Source organism: Salvelinus sp. IW2-2015, unplaced genomic scaffold, assembly GCF_002910315.2.
Source record: "Salvelinus sp. IW2-2015 unplaced genomic scaffold, ASM291031v2 Un_scaffold2111, whole genome shotgun sequence".
NCBI classification, from domain to species: domain Eukaryota; kingdom Metazoa; phylum Chordata; class Actinopteri; order Salmoniformes; family Salmonidae; genus Salvelinus; species Salvelinus sp. IW2-2015.
In genome coordinates, this window is record NW_019943449.1 from 273,163 (window position 1) to 281,683 (window position 8,521).

Below are 8,521 nucleotides of genomic sequence, written 5' to 3' on the forward strand. Positions count from 1 at the left end.
TGTTGTTGTTGTCAGTATTGTTGTTGTTGTCAGTGTTGTTGTTGTTGTCAGTGTTGTTGTTGTTTTCAGTATTGTTGTTGTTGTCAGTGTTGTTGTTGTTGTCAGTGTTGTTGTTGTTGTTAGTGTTGTTGTTGTTAGTGTTGTTGTTGTTGTCAGTGTTGTTGTTCTTGTCAGCGTCATTGTTGTTGTCAGCATTGTTGTTGTTGATGTTGTCAGTGTTGTTGTTGTCCCTTCTCTTTGGTTCTGTCCTTCGGTCTCCATTTGGATCAGAACATAGTGTATTGTGTTCTCAGAGCCTGCTCTCTCTGTCACCTGACCATGGGGTTGGAGGCTGGGTGAGACCTCAGAGGCCCTCCTCTCTCCCCTCCTCCATTCCTCTCCTCCCCCCTCTCTCCCCTCTGAGCAACAGAGGACTTTCTCCTCTGTCACAAGTAAATGCAAGTAAAACTAAATGCATGCTTTTCAACCGTTCGCTGCCCGCACCCCCACGCCCGACTAGCATCACTACTCTGGACGGTTCTGACTTAGAATATGTGGACAACAACAAATACCTAGGTGTCTGGCTAGATTGTAAACTCTCCTTCCAGACTCATATTAAACATCTCCAATGCAAAATTCAATCTAGAATCCGCTTTCTATTTTGCAACAAAGACTCCTTCACTCACGCCGCCAAAGTAAAACTGACTATCCTACCGATCCTCGACTTCGGCGATGCCATTTACAAAATAGCCTCCAACACTCTACTCAGCAAAACTGTATGCAGTCTATCACAGTGCCATCCGTTTTGTCACCAAAGCCCCTTACACTAACCATTACTGGAACCTGTACAGTTGTGGCCAAAAGTTTTGAGAATGACACACATATTAATTTCCACAAAGTTTGCTGCTTCAGTGTCTTTAGATATTTTTGTCAGATGTTTCTATGGAATACTGAAGTATAATTATAAGCATTTCATAAGTGTCAAAGGCTTTTATTGACAATTACATGAATTTGATGAAAATAGTCAATATTTGCAGTGTTGACCCTTTTTTAAAGACCTCTGCAATCCGCCCTGGCATGCTGTCAATTAACTTCTGGGCCACATCCTGACTGATGGCAGCCCATTCTTGCATAATCAATGCTTGGAGTTTGTCAGAATTTGTGGGTTTTTGTTTGTCCACCCGCCTCTTGAGGATTGACCACAAATTCTCAATGGGATTAAGGTCTGGGGAGTTTCCTGGCCATGGACCCAAAATATCGATGTTTTGTTCCCCGAGCCACTTAGTTATCAATTTTGCCTCATGGCAAGGTGCTCCATCATGCTGCAAAAGGCATTGTTCATCACCAAATTGTTCCTGGGTGGTTGGGAGAAGTTGCTCTCGGAGGATGTGTTGGTACCATTCTTTATTCATGGCTGTGTTCTTAGGCAAAATTGTGAGTGAGCCCACTCCCTTGGCTGAGAAGCAACCCCACACATGAATGGTCTCAGGATGCTTTACTGTTGGCATGACACAGGACTGATGGTAGCGCTCACCTTGTCTTCTCCGGACAAGCTTTTTTCCGGATGCCCCAAACAATCAAAGGTGATTCATCAGAGACAATGACTTTACCCAGTCCTCAGCAGTTCAATCCCTGTACCTTTTTCAGAAATCTGTCCCTGATGTTTTTCCTGGAGAGAAGTGCTCTTTGCTGCCCTTCTTGAAACCAGGCATCCTCCAAAAGTCTTGCCTCACTGTGCGTGCAGATGCACTCACACCTGCCTGCTACCATTCCTGAGCAAGCTCTGTACTGGTGGTGCCCCGATCCACGGCTGAATCAACTTTAGGAGACGGTCTCGGCTGTGCTGGACTTTCTTGGGCGCCCTGAAGCCTTCTTCACAACAATTGGAACCGCTCTCCTTGAAGTTCTTGAATGATTCCGATTAAAATGGTTTGATTGGGTAGGTGCAATCTTACTGGCAGCAATATCCTTGCCTGTGAAGCCCTTTTTGTGCAAAGTAATGATGACGGCGCGTGTTTCCTTGCAGGTAACCATGGTTGACAGAGGAAGAACAATGATTCCAAGCACCACCCTCCTTTTGAAGCTTCCAGTCTGTTATTCGAACTCAATCAGCATGCCAGAGTGATCTCCAGCCTTGTCCTCATCAACACTCATACCAGTGTTAATGAGAGAATCACTGACATGATGTCAGCTTGTGGCAGGGCTGAAATGCAGTGTAAATGTTTTTGGGGGATTCAGTTCGTTTGCATGGCAAAGAGGGACTTTGCAATTAATTGCAATTCATCTGATCACTCTTCACAACATTCTGAAGTATATGCAAATTGACGTCATACAAACTGAAGCAGCCGACTTTGTGAAAATGTATATGTCTCATTCTCAAAACGTTTGGCCACGACTGTATGCTGTAGTCGGCTGGCTCTCGCTACATGTTCGTCGTCAGACCCACTGGCTCCAGGTCATCTATTAGTCTTTGCTAGGTAAAGCTTTGCCTTATCTCAGCTCACTTGTCACGATAACAACACCCACCCGTAGCACGCGTTCTAGCAGGTATATCTCACTGATCATCCTCAAAGCCAACACCTCCTTTGGCCGCCTTTCCTTCCAGTTCTCTGCTGCCAGTGACTGGAACAAATTGCAAAAATCGCTGAAGCTGGAGACTTATATTTCCCTCACTAACTTTAAACATCAGCTATCTGAGCAGCTAACTGATTGCTGCAGCTGTACATAGCCCATCTGTAAATAGCACACCCAATCTACCTACCTCATCCCCATATTGTTTTWATTTACTTTTCTTCTCTTTTGCACACCAGTATCTCTACTTGCACATCATCATCTGCTCATCTATCACTCCAGTGTTAATTTGCTAAATTGTAATTACTTTGCTACTATGGCCTATTTATTGCCATACCTCCTCATGCCATTTGCACACACTGTATATAGACTTTCTTTTTTTCTTTTGTGTTATTGACTGTACGCTTGTTTATTCCATGTGTAACTCTGTGTTGTTGTTTGTGTCGCACTGCTGTGCTTTATCTTGACCAGGTCTCAGTTGTAAATGAGAACTTGTTCTCTACTAGCCTACCTGGTTAAATAAAGGTGAAATAAAAATAAAATAAAAACGAGGTCAAACACAGATATAGGATGAGAGGGGGGAGTAGCGGAAGGGAGAGCTTAGACTGCTAGGGTGCTTCTGAGCACTGTGTGTCTGTCTGTCTCTGTGTTGGCAGCTAACTAGAGGTAACACAGCGACAAACAGATGGTGCTGCTGTACAGATTGTCACCTGTCTCTGTGTTGGCAGCTACAGTGGCTTGCGAAAGGATTCACCCCCCTTGGCATTGTTCCTATTTTGCTGCCTTACAACCTGGAATTCAAATAGATTTGTTGGGGGGTTTATATKATTTGATTTACACAACATATCTACCACTTTGAAGATGCAAAATATTTTTTATTTGTGAAACAAACAAGAAATAAGWCAAAAAACTGAAAACTTGAGTCTACATTCACACCCAAAGTCACTATTTTGTAGAGCCACCTTTTGCAGCAATTACAGCTGCAAGTCTCTTGGGGTATGTCTCTATAAGCTTGGCACATCTAGCCACTGGAATTTTTGCCCATTCTTCAAGGCAAAACTGCTCCAGGTCCTTCAAGTTGGATGGGTTCCGCTGGTGTACAGCAATCTTTAAGTCCTACCACAGATTCTCAATTGGATTGAGGTCTGGGCTTTGACTAGGCCAATCCAAGACATTTAAATGTTTCCCCTTAAACCACTCAAGTGTTGCTTTAGCAGTATGCTTAGAGTCATTGTCCTGCTGGAAGGTGAACCTCCGTCCCAGGTTATTGTTAGGAAGTTGTTTGTTTCTGGCCATTTTGAGCCTGTAATCAAACCCACAAATGCTGATGCTCCAGATACTCAATTAGTCTAAAGAAGGCCAGTTTTATTGCTTCTTTAATCAGGACAACAGTTTCAGCTGTGCTAACAAAATAACAAAAGCAATTTCTAATGATCAATTAGCATTTTAAAATGATAAACTTGGATTAGCTACCACAACGTGCCATTGGTTGCTGATAATGGGCCCCTGTACGCCTATGTATTCCATAAAAAATCTTCAGTTTCCAGCTACAATAGTCATTTACAACATTAACAATGTCTACACTGTATTTCTGATCAATTTGATGTAGTTTTAATGGAAAAAATATGCTTTTCTTTCAAAAACAAGGACATTTCTAAGTTAACCCAAACTTTTGAAGGGTAGTGTGTGTATATATACATACATACTCCGGACTCTGACATTGCTCGTTCTAATATTTCTATGTTTCTTAATTTTATATTTATTTGACTTGTTGTGAATTGTTAGATACTACTGCACTGTTGGAGCTAGAAACACAAGCATTTAGTTATGTATTACTGTTGGAGCTAGAAACACAATCATTTAGTTATGTAATACTGTACTGTTGGAGCACAAGCATTTAGATATGTATTACTGTACTGTTGGAGCACAAGCATTTAGATATGTATTACTGTACTGTTGGAGCACAAGCATTTAAGTTATGTAATACTGCACTGTTGGAGCTAGAAACACAGAATTTAGTTATGTGTTACTGTACGTGTTGGAGCACAAGCATTTAGTTATGTGTTACTGTACTGTTGGAGCTGGGACACAAGCATTTAGTTAATACTACTGACTGTTGGAGCTAGGAACCACAAGCATTTAGTTAGATACTACTGTACTGTTGGAGCTGGGAACACAAGCATTTAGTTAGAATATATGCACTGTTGGAGCTAGGACACAAAGCATTAAGTTATGTATTACTATACTGTTGGGCTAGAAACACAGCATTAGTAATGTGTTACTGTTGAGCTAGGAACATAAGCATTTAGTTTATGTGTTACTGTACTGTTGGAGCACAAGCATTAGTTATGTGTTACTGGTTGGAGCTAGGCAACATAAAGCATTTAGTTATGTATTACTGTACTGTTGGAGCTAGAAACACAAGCATTTCGCTACACCCGCATACATCTGCTAAATACGTGAATGTAACAATAACATTTGATTTGATTTCTCTGGATGAAAAGGCTAAATGAAAAGAGGACAAGAGGTGGAGGTTTGAAAGATGGATTAATAGACAGATTAAATATTAGAATCTGGAGAAGAACTGCTTCTAAGAACTGTGCGTGTTGTGTGTCTGTGTGTGTCTTCCTGTGTATGTGTGTGTATTGTGGTGCGCGCAGTGTCTTTGTGTCGTCTTTGTGTTGTGTGTGTGTGTGTGTGTGTGTGTGTTGTGTGTGTGTGTGTGTGTGTGTGTGTGTGTGTGGTGGTGTGTGTGTGTGTGTGTGTGGTGTGTGGTGTGTGTGTGTGTGTGTGTGTGTGTGTGTGTGTGTGTGTGTGTGTGTGGTGTGTGTGGCATTTGTGCCGTGTGTGAGGGTGTGCACCAATACTCTCCGGTCTGGCCCTCAGCTCATTCAGAATTCAGCAGCAGCCTGTGAGTCTGGAGTGGTGCAGTGGGGTGACACAGAGAAACGTATTCATACATATTGGGGGTAGAAGCAAGGTGAGCCTGGCCTAATGATAATGTGCTAAAGTATAAATGGATAATTTAACATCTGTTGGCTACAGTCCCAGCCTGCTTTACCCTCTGACCCCTCCTATTATGAGGAGCTGGATCAATCTTTCAGACTGGAACAAGGCTAACAGACTACTACTGTAGCGAGAACTTAACAGACCACACCAGAGGAAGGACAGGCTAGGAGAGGAGAGGAGGGGGGAGGAGAGGAAGAGGAGACGACAGTGAGAAGGGGAGGAGAGGAGAGAGAGGAGAAGACGACAGTAAGAAGGAGAGGAGAGGAAGAGGAGAGGAGAGGAGAGGAGAGGAGGAGAGGAAGAAGGGGGAGAGGAGAGGAGAGGAGAGGAGAGGAGAGGAGAAGGAGAGAGGAGAGGAGAGGGAGGAGAGGAGAGGAGAGGAGAGGAGAGGAAGTGCTAGAACACTTTAGCCACATGAGGAGGTCTAAAGCTGTAGTATGTTAGGGTTAGGGTCATTGTAGGGCATGGTTTACCCTACAAGAGGGTTAGGGTTAGGGGTTAGGGTTAGGGTTAGGGTTAGGGTTAGGGTTAGGGGTTAGGGTTAAGGGTTAGGGTTAGGGGTTAGGGTTAGGGTTAGGGTTAGGGTTAGGGTTAGGGTTTGGGTCATTGTAGGGCTAACTAAGGGTTAACCTACAGAGGGGGTTGTAGATTGGCACATAGCCAGAAAACATAGAGTAGGCCAAGTCAGGCCATAAGCAACGAAGAAAATGCTCACCCAGAAGCGGCGCTCCTAGTGGCCGGGGACTTTAATGCAGGCAAACCTTAAATCATTTTAACCAAATTTTTTACAGCATGTCAGATGTGCAACCAGGGGAAACAAAATCCTAGACCATCTTACTCCACACACAGGATGCATACAAAGCTCTCCCTCACCTCCATTTGGCAAATTTGACCACAATTATATCCTCCCGATTCCTGCTTAAAAGAAAACTAAAGCAGGAAGTACCAGTGACTCAGTCAATACGGAAGTGGTCAGATGACGCAGATGCTCTACGCTACAGGACTGTTTTACTAGCACAGACTGGAATATGTTCGGGATTCATCCAGTGGCATTGAGGTGTACACCACATAGTCAATTGCTTCATCAATAATTGCATCGACGACGTCGTCCCACAGTGACTGTACATACAGTGGGGAGAACAATATTTGATACACTCCCGATTTTGCACGTTTTCCTACTTACAACGCATGTAGAGCTCTGTAATTTGTATCATAGGTAACTTCAACTGTGAGAGACGGAATCTAAAACAAAAATCAGAAAATCACATTATATGATTTTTAGTAATTAATTTGCAACAACTTCAGGTTGGTGTCTGTCACTGGAATCCCTGTCAGGTTGGTGGTCTGTCACTGGAATACCTTCAGGTTGGTGTCTGTCACGGAATACCTTCAGGTTGGTGTCTGTCACTGGAATACCTTCAGGTTGGTGTCTGTCACTGGAAATACCTTCAGGTTGGTGTCTGTCACTGGAATACCTTCAGGTTGGTGTCTGTCACTTGGAATACCTTCAGGTTGGTCTCTGTCACTGAAATACCTTCAGGTTGGTGTCTGTCACTGGAATACCTTCAGGTTGGTGTCCTGTCCACTGGAATACCTTCAGGTTGGTGTCTGTCACTGGAATACCTTCAGGTTGGTGTCTGTCACTGGAATACCTTCAGGTTGGTGTCTGTCACTGGAATACCTTCAGGTTGGTGTCCTGTCACTGGAATTAACTTCAAGGTTTGGTGTCTGTCACTGGAATACCTTCAGGTTGGTGTCTGTCACTGGAATACCTTCAGGTTGGTGTCTGTCACTGGAAACTTCAGGTTGGGTGTCTGTCACTGGAATACCTTCAGGTTGGTGTCTGTCACTGAATATTCAGGTTGGTGTCTGTCACTGGAAATACCTTCAGGTTGGTGTCTGTCACTGGAATACCTTCAGGTTGGTGTCTGTCACTGGAATACCTTCAGGTTGGTGTCTGTCACTGGAATACCTTCAGGTTGGTGTCTGTCACTGGAATACCTTCAGGTTGGTGTCTGTCACTGGAATACCTTCAGGTTGGTGTCCTGTCACTGGAATAACCTTCAGGTTGGTGTCTGTCCTGGAATACCTTCAGGTTGGTGTCCTGTCACTGGAATACATTCAGTTGGTGTCTGTCACTGGAATGAATTCAGGTTGGTGTCTGTCACTGGAATACTTCAGGTTGGTGTCTGTCACTGGAATACCTTCAGGTTGGTGTCTGTCACTGGAATACCTTCAGGTTGGTGTCTGTCACTGGAATAACCTTCAGGTTGGTGCTGTCACTGGAATGAATTCAGGTTGGTGTCTTCACTGGAATACTTCAGTTGGTGTCTGTCACTGAATACCTTCAGGTTGGGTCTGTCACTGGAATACCTTCAGGTTGGTGTCTGTCACTGAATACCTTCAGGTGGGTCTGTCATGGAATACCTTCAGTTGGTGTCTGTCACTGGAAACTCAGGTGGGTCGTCACTGGAATACCTTCAGGTTGGTGTCTGTCACTGGAATACCTTCAGGTTGGTGTCTGTCAATGGAATACCTTCAGGTTGGTGTCTGTCACTGAATACCTTCAGGTTGGTGTCTGTCACTGGAATACTTCAGGTTGGTGTCTGTCACATACTCAGGTTGGTGTCTGACTGAATACATTCAGGTTGGTGTCTGTCAAACTGGAATACATTCAGGTGGTCTCACTGGATAGGTCCAGCCATTACCATGGTGTTTTGAATGTATTAATAATCTTCCTCTGATTCTGCTCCAGTCATTACCATGTGTTTGATGTATTTAATAATCTTCCTCTGATTCTGCTCCAGTCATTACCATGTGTTTGGATGTATTAATACCTCTGATTCTGCTCCAGTCATTACCATGTGTTTGATGTATTTACAAACCTTCCTCTGATTCTGCCTCGAGTCATTACATGTGTTTTGATGTATTTAAAACTCTTCCTCTGATTCTGCTTCCCAGT